Raw genomic sequence first — 12,012 nt, 5'->3', positions numbered from 1 at the left:
TGGAGAGTTATACAATAGTGACACGACGATATTATCCCAATGTCAGACTTGTATCAAATTTCCAACTTTATCCATGTGTAGTTTTCAAAACCTCAGCGAATTGCAGCTTCAGGACGAGGTTTTGCTGATTGTGGAGGATTGCCGATTTTATAAAAGTAGCAGGGTTAGAATTGAAGTCCTGTCTGTAATTTGCTCAATCCTCTCTCCCTGCTGTACTTACTGCATTTTGGGCAGTTCCCAGGGTCTCTGTTCCCAGGCTTGCGAACGTCTCTCTCGCGTCACCGGCTCGGCGCACGTTTCGGGAGTAAATGGTTCCCTTTCCCTTTTCTTAGACCCGTTGGCTGCAACAGGGAACCTCCCCTCTGTGCGATTCTGCCCGAACCCGCACAAAGAGCTGTTGTTCAATGAATCCCAGCGTGTCCCGCTCTGTTTCCTGTTGTCTGTGAGTTCCCTGCTCATATCACTTGCAGCTGGCTCGAGGGGGCGGCTTTGTTACATTTGTTTGAGTTTTCTCCCTTCGGAAAATCTTTTAAAAAGTGTTGAGTTCCGCACGGCGGAGGGAGGAGAGTTGGATAATTTGCCTTCCAGACTGGGACTAGATGTGCGACACACACAGATGAGCTAACCCACCGCCATGCAATTTAATTGGGAAACAAGGTAAGAATTATACAGGAATTCCAACATGTTGAATCCGTCATCACTTTTGTGCGAAGCTGGAATTAAATGTCTTTGAAGAAGGAGCATGTTGCACACTGGAGTCCCAATTCGAGGCCAGTTTTAAAACACAGACCCTTCTCTCAGGGAATGTAGAAATGTTTTTTTTAAAAAACGAGATGTTTAATTGTCCAATCGCCAGAACTCGCAAGTGGGGTCCGAAAAGCGTTTTATTGAGCCTGTGTGCAACTGATCCACATACTCCTGTTGAGTTCACATAAAACATCGAACAGTTGAAATGACACTTGGAAACATGATGCCGCGCGAAGTATTACATCTCCCGAAGTTCAGTCTCCCAAATCGGGCCAAACTCCCGCAGCGAGTCCGCCCCTGCAGTGGCTGCTTTAAGTAAATGACCTTACCCTTCACTTACAATCACCAAGAAAGGAACCTTACCCCTCACTTTCTATTCCCATGGTAACATTACGCTGCTTAATTTCCAAGCTTGATCTTTCGTTCTCTTCTCAAACTTGCGATTAATTTCTGAAACCTTCTCCTGATGCGTGACCCTGATGTTGTGATAACTGGATGTTTGGCCATGGTGGGAATCGCTGGCGAGACCAATTCGCAACTTAAGATAAAATTGTCTGCAACAGGTGTCACTGAATAGGGGGCGAGGTCCCTTCCCTTCGTAATGGCACTGGGGACAAATGAAACAACCCTTCCACCATTTGGGGTGGCACGGTTGCATAGTGGTTAGCTGCGCTCACAGCACCAGAAACCCGGGTTCTATTCTGGCCTTGGGTGTCTGTCTGTGTGGAGTTAGCACGTTCTCCCCGTGTCTGCGTGGGTTTCCTCTGAGTGCTCCGGTTTCCTCCCACAGTCCAAAGACGTGCTGGTTAGGTGGATGGTAAATGGGTTACAGGGATAAACCTTCTGACCCCACTAAAATAGATGGATTTAATTTACAATTGGGGACACATCTGGTATTTGAACCTTAATCCTTGGTCTATTTGCCTGTTTGGATTAAAACTGAGGACGGTAAAGGCTGCGATGCACCGCTCTATTAGTACTTGTTTGTTTAATGCCCTGTCGAAGTATCGGCAATAGACCACCCGCTGCAAGTCATTTTAACTTTGAACGATCAAAATCAAAATGATCAAGATCAAATTAGAAACCTGTTAAAACACCAGTTTGACTTCTCTTTCAATTCAGGGCAGTGATAACATTGCCACCTTTTTTTCTTTATTCTTTAATGGGATGTGGGCATCACATCGTTGGTAAGGTCAGCGTCTGTTGCCCTTTGAACTAAATGGCTTGTTCGACCATTTCAGAGGGCAGACAACTACTTTGCTGTGGGTGTGGAGACGCATATAGACCAGGTAAGGATTGCAGATTTCCTTCTGTGATGGGTCTTTATGACAGTCAATAGTTTTAGTTTCATGGTTACCATTACTGAAACTAGTTTATATTCCAGATTTATTAACTGAATTTAAATTCCATCAGCTGCAATGGTTGGATTTGAACCTGTGTCCCCAGAGCATTAGCCTGGGCTTCTGGACTACCAGTGACCACTACAATTCCATCTCCCCTTGGGACAACAGATTACTCGCCTGTCATTGATTTTGCATGGTATGGATGAATTGGACAGGATTTTTCCCAACTCAGTGAGAGTTTTCACATTGGGATCAAATTCAGGTCCATGCCTGGGTGACAGGACATCCTGTGGGATCTTCCCGTCTCCAGGATGGTGGATGGCGTTGGGGGAGGGGGCACCCATAGGATACGAGGTGAGGTGGTTGGCCTGTGCATAGGGTGTGACTAGGGACCAACATCTACAACGAGATGCAGAGTTGACTCACGATGGAAATCCATGATCAGTCATTGTGAAGATCGAATGGCTGCCCTAAGCAGGCCCCCAAGTGGCACAGTGCTAGGTATGGAAAATGACAGACTGACAGGCACAGCTGGGCAATGAGACATGAGTGAAAGTATGTATATAGTTTCAGGAAAGCATGCTCACAAGGCAATGGAAAGAAGAACTTCAGGTGCTGGATGTGAAATGACATTCATAGCCTCCACCAATAGAGGAGGAGGCAATGAATAGGACAGCCTGTCACTGAGGGAAAAGTAGGTGTGGAGTTCATAAAAACGAATGATGGATATGGGTATCAAATCTTTTGACAAGTGCACGCTATGGTGTGCCTTTGAGATTAGGTGAACACAGCAAGTTCCAGTTCAAAGACAGGTGGTAGAAGTTGATCGAAAGCACAACTTGTTAACATCATTCTTGTCTCTCCCACAGGACCAGTAGCTGATGAGAGATTAATGATGTACCTGGGACCATACAAGACCTCAGAGGAAGTGTTGTTCTCTGACAAAACAGCATCACTCACATCAGTCTTCCACACCCTCCACCATGCAGATATTCTCACGGTGGACACCAAAGTGCGGTTAGAATTGGCGCCACCAGCTGGATGAGCAGGGTATAGATGTGCTTGACCTAATAGAGGTGATTACAGCTATGGCCACTCCCCATCAGAGGATTGTGGAATGGCCCAGTGATGCTCAGCTTCACACTGATGTCGAACCTTGTGTCAACAAATTGGGAGATGCTAGAGAAGTACTCATGAAATGTGTGAATATCCATCAGAGTTCCAGAGGCTATTTGATTCCATGGTGCATATGATGAAGGAGACCAGCTATGTCATGAATGATAACCTGCCTTTGGCATGCTGAGTCTCCTCCATTGAGAGAGTGGGAACCCTCATGGAGAACTGCATGCAGCATTTCACCAATTGGATGCAGAAGGTGTGAGCCAATCTCCACACTATGCCTTCATCCATGAGATGTTTTGAGTGGTGGATAGGTGAGATAGCCCCATAACAGATGGCCCTGATGCCGGATGTTCAACCACTCTGAGTAAGGAGTGAAGGGTAGGTGGCCTTAGAAGGATCAAGAGTGGCTTCCTCAAGCCTGTGGGGGCTCTGCTCAAGGCATTCCCAGCAGCCGCTTTGACAGCAGCTCAAATGCTGCATGAAGCCCAAATGCCAGATAGCTCTTTCACAGATGCAAATGGCTCCAAATGTGCCGGGCCCATTCGGAGCTAGGTGATTTCCTGCACTGATGCAAAAAATTCAGCCATCTCCTTCCATCAACTGGAGGCACTGGGAGAGCACACATAGCAGTACTACCCTGGAGCGTTCACGTAAATCCACCTAGTAGCACTTGGGTTATCAAAAGGTGATTTTTATTTTTGCTGAATGCTAACCATTAGATAGATGTAGAAAATTAAAAGTCTTGTAATGCATTGTTGAATAGATTGCTCATTCCTGCACCGCTGGGCCTTTACCAGATGGTAAGCCCTTGAAATGAAAGGCATGAACAGATGTGCACAGAATGAGGCCAACAGTGAATGTAGCCTTGGGGCTGATGTAATAATGGGGCCACTGAGATGGCAAGGATATTTAGAATATAGAAAATAGGAGCAGGAATGGAGCCTGCTTCACAAAGAGAACATCTCAGCCTCTATATTGTTATGCCTCCTCAGAATCTTCTATGTTTCAACAAGATTGTTTTTAATTTTTCTAAACTTCAATGAATACAGGTCCAAGCTGTTCAACATTTCCTCATAAGACAACCCCTTTTTTAACCAGGAATCACCCTAGTGAACGTTCTTTGAGCTGCCTCCAATGCAAGTATATCCCACCATGGATATGGAGACCAGAATTATATTCATTACTCTAAATGTGGTCACACCAATAGTTGTAGTACAAATAGTAGCAAGCCCCCACCACCCCTTGCAATAAAGGCCAACATTCTATTTGTTTTCTTTATTACTCGCTGGACCTGTGTGCTAAATGTTTGTGATTCATTTACAAATGACCCCTCTGTAGCACAGCATTCTGTAGTCTTTCTCCCTTTAAATGTTAGTTTGCTTTTCTATTTCTACCGAAGTGGATAAACTCACGTTTTCCCCACATCTCTAACTGCCATTTTTTTGCCCACTCACTGAACCTATTTATATCCCTTTGTAGCCTTGATGTCCTCCACAGAACTTGCTTTACCCCCTATCTTTGTATCATCAGCAAATTTTGCTGCAATACATTCCACCTCTATAAAGTCAGTAAAATAGGTGGTAATTAGTCAATACTCCAGCACTAATTCCTGTGACATGCCACTTGTTACAGCTGGCCAACCTGAATATGACCCATTATTCTGACTCTCTTGTTTCCTATTAATTAATCCTCTAGCCTTGCATTACCCCCAACACATGAACACTTGTGTAGTAACCTTTAATGTGCACATTATCAAATGCATTTTTGAAATTCAAATCAACTGGTTCCCCTCTATTTAGCCTGCTTGTTACATCCTCATGGAACTCTAATAAATTTGTCAAACACAGTTCCCTTTTCACAAAACCGTATTGACTCTGCTCGACTGTATTATGATTTTTGAAATCTGCTGCTGCTGTTTCCTTAATAATGTATTCCAGCATGTTTCCAATGACAGATGTAACAGGCCTATAGTTCCTGCATTCTGTTCCCTTCTTTTCTTGAACAGGGCATTACCGTTGCAGTTTTCCAATCCAAGAGAACTTTTCCAAAAGCTAGGGAATTTGGGAAGATTACAACCAATGCAACTACTATCTCTGCAGCTACTTCTTTTAAAATCCTAGGATGTAGACAGTCCGGTCCAGGGGACCTCTCAGCCTTTAGTCCCACAAGTTTGTCTAGTACTATTTTTCTTGTGGTAATAATTATTTTAAGTTCCTCACTCCTTTGGTCCCGATTTTCTACTTTTAATGAAAAGCCACCAGGACTACCACAAGGAGGTCTAATTCCTCTCCATATATCTCAGGAGAACTGTATGCTTATGACATTCATCTCTGCAGTGACACCGATGGAGGAGAGAGTTGGACTCGAAACGTCAGCTCTTTTCTCTTCTTGCAGATGCTGCCAGACCTGCTGAGATTTTCCAGCGTTTTCTCTTTTGGTTTCAGATTCCAGCATCCACAGTAATTTGCTTTTATTCATTATCCTTCTCCTTGGAGGTGGCATGCTATGTGATCATCATTCTCCAACGCTACACTCCTCTGGACCACAAGGCTGTGCACAGTGCAGCATATAACCATAATATTTGATGAGAGTATTGCAGGGCTCTCCCAGATCTATGCAGGAATCTGAATCTCATTTTCACCAGCCTATGGCCTGTTCAATGATGCCTTTACATTTACATAGCAGGTATCTTCTGCCTTGTGTTGAGTTTGCACTAGGGTGTAATGTACTTAGTGATACCCTTTGTCACCAAGCATCCAGCCACAAAGATGCTTGGGCAGCCTCAGAACTGGAGCACCTGGGACTGCACCCGTAGGATTCTTTTGCATTGATCACAGACTAAGTGAACATTCAGTGAGTGAAACCCCTTAGCTGTTTATGGCGGCTGCTGACTGCTCTGCAGGATCCTTGATGGCCACATGCATGCAGTCAATTATTCCTGAATCTGAAAAGATTCTGCCATGGTCCTGAAACCTATCACTTACTATGTCCGAGCGGCCTGCTCAGTGCAACACCTGTATTATTGACACTCCTTCTGGTACATGGCATATGTCAGCTGATTGGCTGAGAAATCCTTCAAATGTCTCCAGACAATCCCTGGAATGAATGCGAGGTGTAAATTTGAGTGCCATAGTCATCTTTACTGCCACAGGCAATGTGTGGCTATTACATGCTTGTCTCCTCAACTTCTCCAGCATTCTGCATAATTCCATATCGCTTGCCCGGCCATACACAGTCTTCAGAGACACTGGTGCTCCAATATCTTCATGAAGTAGAGACTCTGTCTGCAAACCATTTCAGCTGGATAGTGCTTTCTGTGAATGTTAGCCTGCCTCAATGGTTCTATTCACTCTCCTTGTCCATCTCCCTTTGCACTTTCATGAGGCGGTTGCTCCCCTGGCTGTTGCAGCCCTATCCACGTGGCTGAATGTGTTTCTCCCCTCTCTCTTCCTCTACTTACTGGAGGAGTCAAGCTCAAATTACAAACTACCTATTGAGAATCAAAACTCTTGAGGTTCAAAGCCTTTCAACCGCCCCCCCCCCCCGCCCCCTTCTGATGCCTGCAGTTTGCTGCAGTAGACCTGAAAGACATCCTTCCAATAGTGTCCTTTGATATGGGTTCACATTGTGCAATTCCTACAACTTTACAGTCATTTATTTCACTGAATCTCAGCCTGGTTGCCACTTCCAGTCACCACTCACCATAAGCTGAGCTCTTACCTTTCAGCAAGTGAACGTCTGATGCTCGCGGAACCAGTGTGCCCCAGAGAAAAAATATACTTCAGAATTTTGTCAATTGCTGTCTGCCAACATCCTGCCCATCCCTGATCCCACTGCTGATAGCCCTGACACAGCCCTACACAGTGACAAGGAGACATCAGGGTTTCGCTCCAACACATTTTCCCATCATTTAACCCCACCACCCACCCCCAGTTTGTCGCCACAGGGCAATTAGGATTGCACCCATCGAAATTGATTTTGACTTTGGCCATCTGACTGGGGGAGAATGCAGATTACTCACTTTCTCCAATGGAGAAGAGGCACTGGTGATCCTGAACTCAGAATTCGCCAAAGCATAAACTGCAGGCACTGAGCAACCATGGCCACCAGCTGGTGTGGCAGAGGCCTGGGGTCCTGGGGCAGCAGTGGCCCAGGTTATTTTTGTGGGCCGTGAAGGTACCAATTCCTGCTCCTCTGGGACCACAAAAATAATTTGTCACTCTCCTTTAGCTGGGGCTCAACTCCTCCATCACCCATGGAACCAACTGGAATGAACTCAGTGCAGCCTCCGTCCAGTCCCCACGTCACATCTTTGAACCTAATTTCCATATTATAAAGGACCTGAAGGAGCTGCTTTGGACATTGGACAGGTCTTGATCAGTACCTTCCATTGATGTGGATAAATTGCTCAAATTGAACTTTTCTCTCCTGATTATCTGGCTGATTTATGTTCCTGTGCGGGGATCTCCGAGTTTTCGTAACAGTGTCACCACAGCTGCTGGGTGAGATCAGTGAGCTCGGCAGTTCCTGGGGTTGGACCTGTCACTTACTAGTTTTGATTTAACGTAATTGATGTCATGTCAGATGTTATGTTAACAAATTCAAGAATCAACGGGTTCCCAGCAACTTCAAATAGTTTTTAAAAGTACAATAGTTATGTGTCAGAGCAGAGTCACGCACCTCACTAAGGGTTCTGATTCAATATTAAAGTCAGGCAGTTCAAATCTGGAAAATTGCATATCAGCCTGTTCTGAAATTTGGATTAAATGTAACTTAGAAAATAGAGTGCTGTGAGATAATAAATAATTCACCCCTCTCATCAAGCCTTTGGCTGTGATAAGTTACTGTGAATTCTGTAGCAGCCTGTGTCCAGTGATGCACACTTTTAAAGACAAGTGAAACCTGTTCTTGTTGGAAAAGAAGGAACAGTAAAAAATCTTTTTTTTAGACTGTTTCCAACCTTGAAAGGAGGCAGTACTTTGAAATAATATAATCCAAACTGTTTTTGGTATCTGTATTTGGGGCTGGGAAGTTTCCTTATTTTCCGATTCAATGTCAATCCTGACTATCCTTGGCACACCATGGGGGGAGCGGGGGGAAGGGGAAGGATGGGAAGGGTGGTGGTGCCGATACCAAAAAATTCTAAGTGTTGAATTCGCGTGAAAACTGGCTTTTTCAGTGGGAGTTTAAAGAAGAAGCTCCCACGCTCTTAGCACTGCAGAGTGCACATGATTCACGTTAAAATGCTGCGGGCATGGCATATCCTCGCTGGAGAGGCCGGCAGCATAGTGTTGAACTGGCCACTGCACATGTACCGATCTGTCAGCGCCGAGATCGGCGCATGTGCAGTGGCCTCTGAGTGCCAGTCGCCCAATTGCTGGCCAGCTCAATCGCTGTCTCCCCCCCCCCCGCCCCCCAAACATGTCCGGGCCAGCCTTGACCCCATGCCGCCCCCCGCCCCCCCCACCCCAATGGCCAGCCCTAATCTCAGCTGGCCTCACTCCCTTTGTCACTCAGCTCAAATGCAGAGTGGCAGCCAGACCCCCACCCCACTGATCACCCACCCAGAGGCCCTGCCCCATCAGGCCCCAACCCCTTGGCACTGTCCAATGCCTGGTGGGCAGTGCCAAGGTGCTCTCTGGGCTTTGGCACTTTGCCTCTTGGGAAGTGCCAGGGGGCCCAGCCTGGCACTGCATAAGTGTCAATGCCCAGGGATACCCCACTGACGGCTGATCCTCTGGGAGGGCCTCGATTGCTCCCCTTCATTCCCACGGGGTTGGGCCGCTAGCTCCCCACAGTGGGGAGCTATAGTAAACCCCGCTGGAGTGAGCCACTCCTGGAGGGTTCGGGGGGTGGAGAGGCTAGCAGGCCCGGAGATTTCAGTCCCAGGCCTGCTAATGCTATTTAAAATATATTTAAGTTACCTTCTGCATACATTATGCAGGTCCACGCCGATTTCTGTCGTGGAACTGATGGCCCCGGAAATCCAGCACTGGGAGATGCGCAGAAGCCCAGGTGCCCAGCGTGAATCGGCCACTGCTAGCATCTCCCGGCCCGCTGCACTAAAAAAGGTGCGTAACGGGATGGGAGAATCACCCCTCCATGTCTTCAGGAATGACAATGGTGGTTCCTGTTCTTGTTCTTGTAGCTGGGGTAGGTACTGGGAGAGGGACATTACTCTCACACCTTCGCCAAACATTTTTTATTTATATCGGTATAGAGACACTGAGTATAACCGAGTTATTTGATTGTTGAAGACATCACACTGAAAAAGGATTCTGTTGTCATCTGATGCAAAAATGGGTGGGGCAAGGCCATGAAATCAGGAGTGGGTGCATGAGTGGTTGGGCGGGGCACAGGACTGAGCTCTTGCCAGTGTTTATTCAGATGTGTGTCGATAAGCGTCGTTTGTCTCTTAGATCCTTGCTTTATTATCTTGTGATGGCACTTAACGGTCCGACTGTGTAACTTTTTAAAATTCAGTCTTGGAATGTCAATGCTGCAGGCAAAGTCAGCAATTGTTGTCCATTCCATGGGGTAATGGTGAGCCACCAACTTGAACTGCTGCAATCTAGCCATGTAGATATCCCACTGTGTTGTTAGGAAGAGAGTTCCATGATTTTAACTTGCCTTGTGAGTAAACCTCTCCCCCAATTGTAAACCAAGGTTTACAATTGGGGGAGAGGTAATTATGATGCGATTAGGCAAGAATTAGGGGGCATAAGTTGGGAACAGAAACTGTCAGAGAAAGGAACTAATGAAAAGTGGAACTTTTTCAAGGAACAAATACTGGGTGTCCTTGATAGGTATGTCCCTGTCAGGCAGGGAGGAAATGGCCGAGTGAGGGAACCATGGTTCACGAAAGAGGTGGAATGTCTTGTGAAAAGGGAGAGGCAAGCTTATGTAGGGATGAGGAAACAAGGTCAAGATCGCTCGATTGAGGGTTACAAGTTAGCAAGGAATGAGCTGAAAAAGGGGCTTAGGAGAGCTAGGAGGGGACATGAGAAGTCCTTGGCGGGTCGGATCAAGGAAAACCCCAAGGCTTTTTACTCTTATGTGAGGAATAAAAGAATGACCAGGGTGAGGTTAGGGCCAGTCAAGGACAGTAGTGGGAACTAGTGTATGGAGTCAGTAGAGATAGGCGAGGTGATGAATGAATACTTTTCTTCAGTGTTCACCAAGGAGAGGGGCCATGTTTTTGAGGAAGAGAAGGTGTTACAGGCTAATAGGCTGGAGGAAATAGATGTTCGGAGGGAGGATGTCCTGGCAGTTATGAATAAACTGAAGGTCGATAAGTCCCCTGGGCCTGATGAAATGTATCCTAGGATTCTTTGGGAGGCAAGGGATGAGATTGCAGAGCCTTTGGCTTTGATCTTTGGGTCCTCGCTGTCCACGGGGATGGTGCCAGAGGACTGGAGAATGGCGAATGTTGTTCCTCTGTTTAAGAAAGGGAATAGAAATGACCCTGGTAATTAGAGACCGGTTAGTCTTACTTCGGTGGTTGGTAAATTGTTGGAAAAGGTCCTTAGAGATGGGATTTACGATCATTTAGAAAGATGCGGATTAATCCGGGATAGTCAGCACGGATTCGTGAAGGGCAAGTCGTGCCTCACAAATTTGATAGAATTTTTTGAGGAGGTAACTAAGTGTGTTGATGAAGGTAGGGCAGTTGATGTCATATACATGGATTTTAGTAAGGCGTTTGATAAGGTCCCCCATGGTCGGCTTATGATGAAAGTGAGGAGGTGTGGGATAGAGGGAAAGTTGGCCGATTGGAAAGGTAACTGGCTGTCTGATCGAAGACAGAGGGTGGTGGTGGATGGAAAATTTTCGGATTGGAGGCAAGTTGCTAGCGGAGTGCCACAGGGATCAGTGCTTGGTCCTCTGCTCTTTGTGATTTTTATTAATGACTTAGAGGAGGGGGCTGAAGGGTGGATCAGTAAATTTGCTGATGACACCAAGATTGGTGGAGTAGTGGATGAGGTGGAGGGCTGTTGTAGGCTGCAAAGAGACATAGATAGGATGCAAAGCTGGGCTGAAAAATGGCAAATGGAGTTTAACCCTGATAAATGTGAGGTGATTCATTTTGGTAGGACTAATTTAAATGTGGATTACAAGGTCAAAGGTAGGGTTCTGAAGACTGTGGGAACAGAGAGATCTTGGGGTCCATATCCACAGATCTCTAAAGGTTGCCACTCAAGTGGATAGAGCTGTGAAGAAGGCCTATAGTGTGTTAGCTTTTATTAACAGGGGGTTGGAGTTTAAGAGCCGTGGGGTTATGCTGCAACTGTACAGGACCTTGGTGAGACCACATTTGGAATATTGTGTGCAGTTCTGGTCACCTCACAATAAGAAGGATGTGGAAGCGCTGGAAAGAGTGCAGAGGAGATTTACCAGGATGCTGCCTGGTTTGGAGGGTAGGTCTTATGAGGAAAGGTTGAGGGAGCTAGGGCTGTTCTCTCTGGAGCGGAGGAGGCTGAGGGGAGACTTAATAGGGGTTTATAAAATGATGAAGGGGATAGATAGAGTGAACGTTCAAAGACTATTTCCTTGGGTGGATGGAGCTATTACAAGGGGGCATAACTATAGGGTTCGTGGTAGGAGATACAGGAAGGATATCAGAGGTAGGTTCTTTACGCAGAGAGTGGTTGAGGTGTGGAATGGACTGCCTGCAGTGATAGTGGAGTCAGACACTTTAGGAACATTTAAGCGGTTATTGGATAGGCACATGGAGCACACCAGGATGATAGGGAGTGGGATAGCTTGATCTTGGTTTCAGATAAAGCTCGGCACAACATCG

General features: G+C 46.2%; 1 protein-coding gene across 1 annotated transcript in view; it reads left to right on the top strand.

Annotated features, from left to right (window-relative positions):
- The first annotated feature begins 609 nt into the window (after nucleotides 1-609).
- Nucleotides 610-12,012, top strand: part of LOC144510434 (ankyrin repeat and fibronectin type-III domain-containing protein 1-like) — an 878,059-nt gene continuing 866,656 nt past the window's right edge. Inside the window, exon 1 of the mRNA XM_078239881.1 lies at nucleotides 610-657. The gene's annotated coding sequence lies outside the window, so the exon portion shown is untranslated. The remainder of the gene's footprint in view (nucleotides 658-12,012) is intronic.

The sequence above is a fragment of the Mustelus asterias genome, chromosome 23 (genome assembly GCF_964213995.1).
Source record: "Mustelus asterias chromosome 23, sMusAst1.hap1.1, whole genome shotgun sequence".
Classification (NCBI taxonomy): domain Eukaryota; kingdom Metazoa; phylum Chordata; class Chondrichthyes; order Carcharhiniformes; family Triakidae; genus Mustelus; species Mustelus asterias.
The sequence above is the reverse complement of the archived record's forward strand: the minus strand, read 5'-3'. Positions and strand labels throughout refer to the sequence as shown.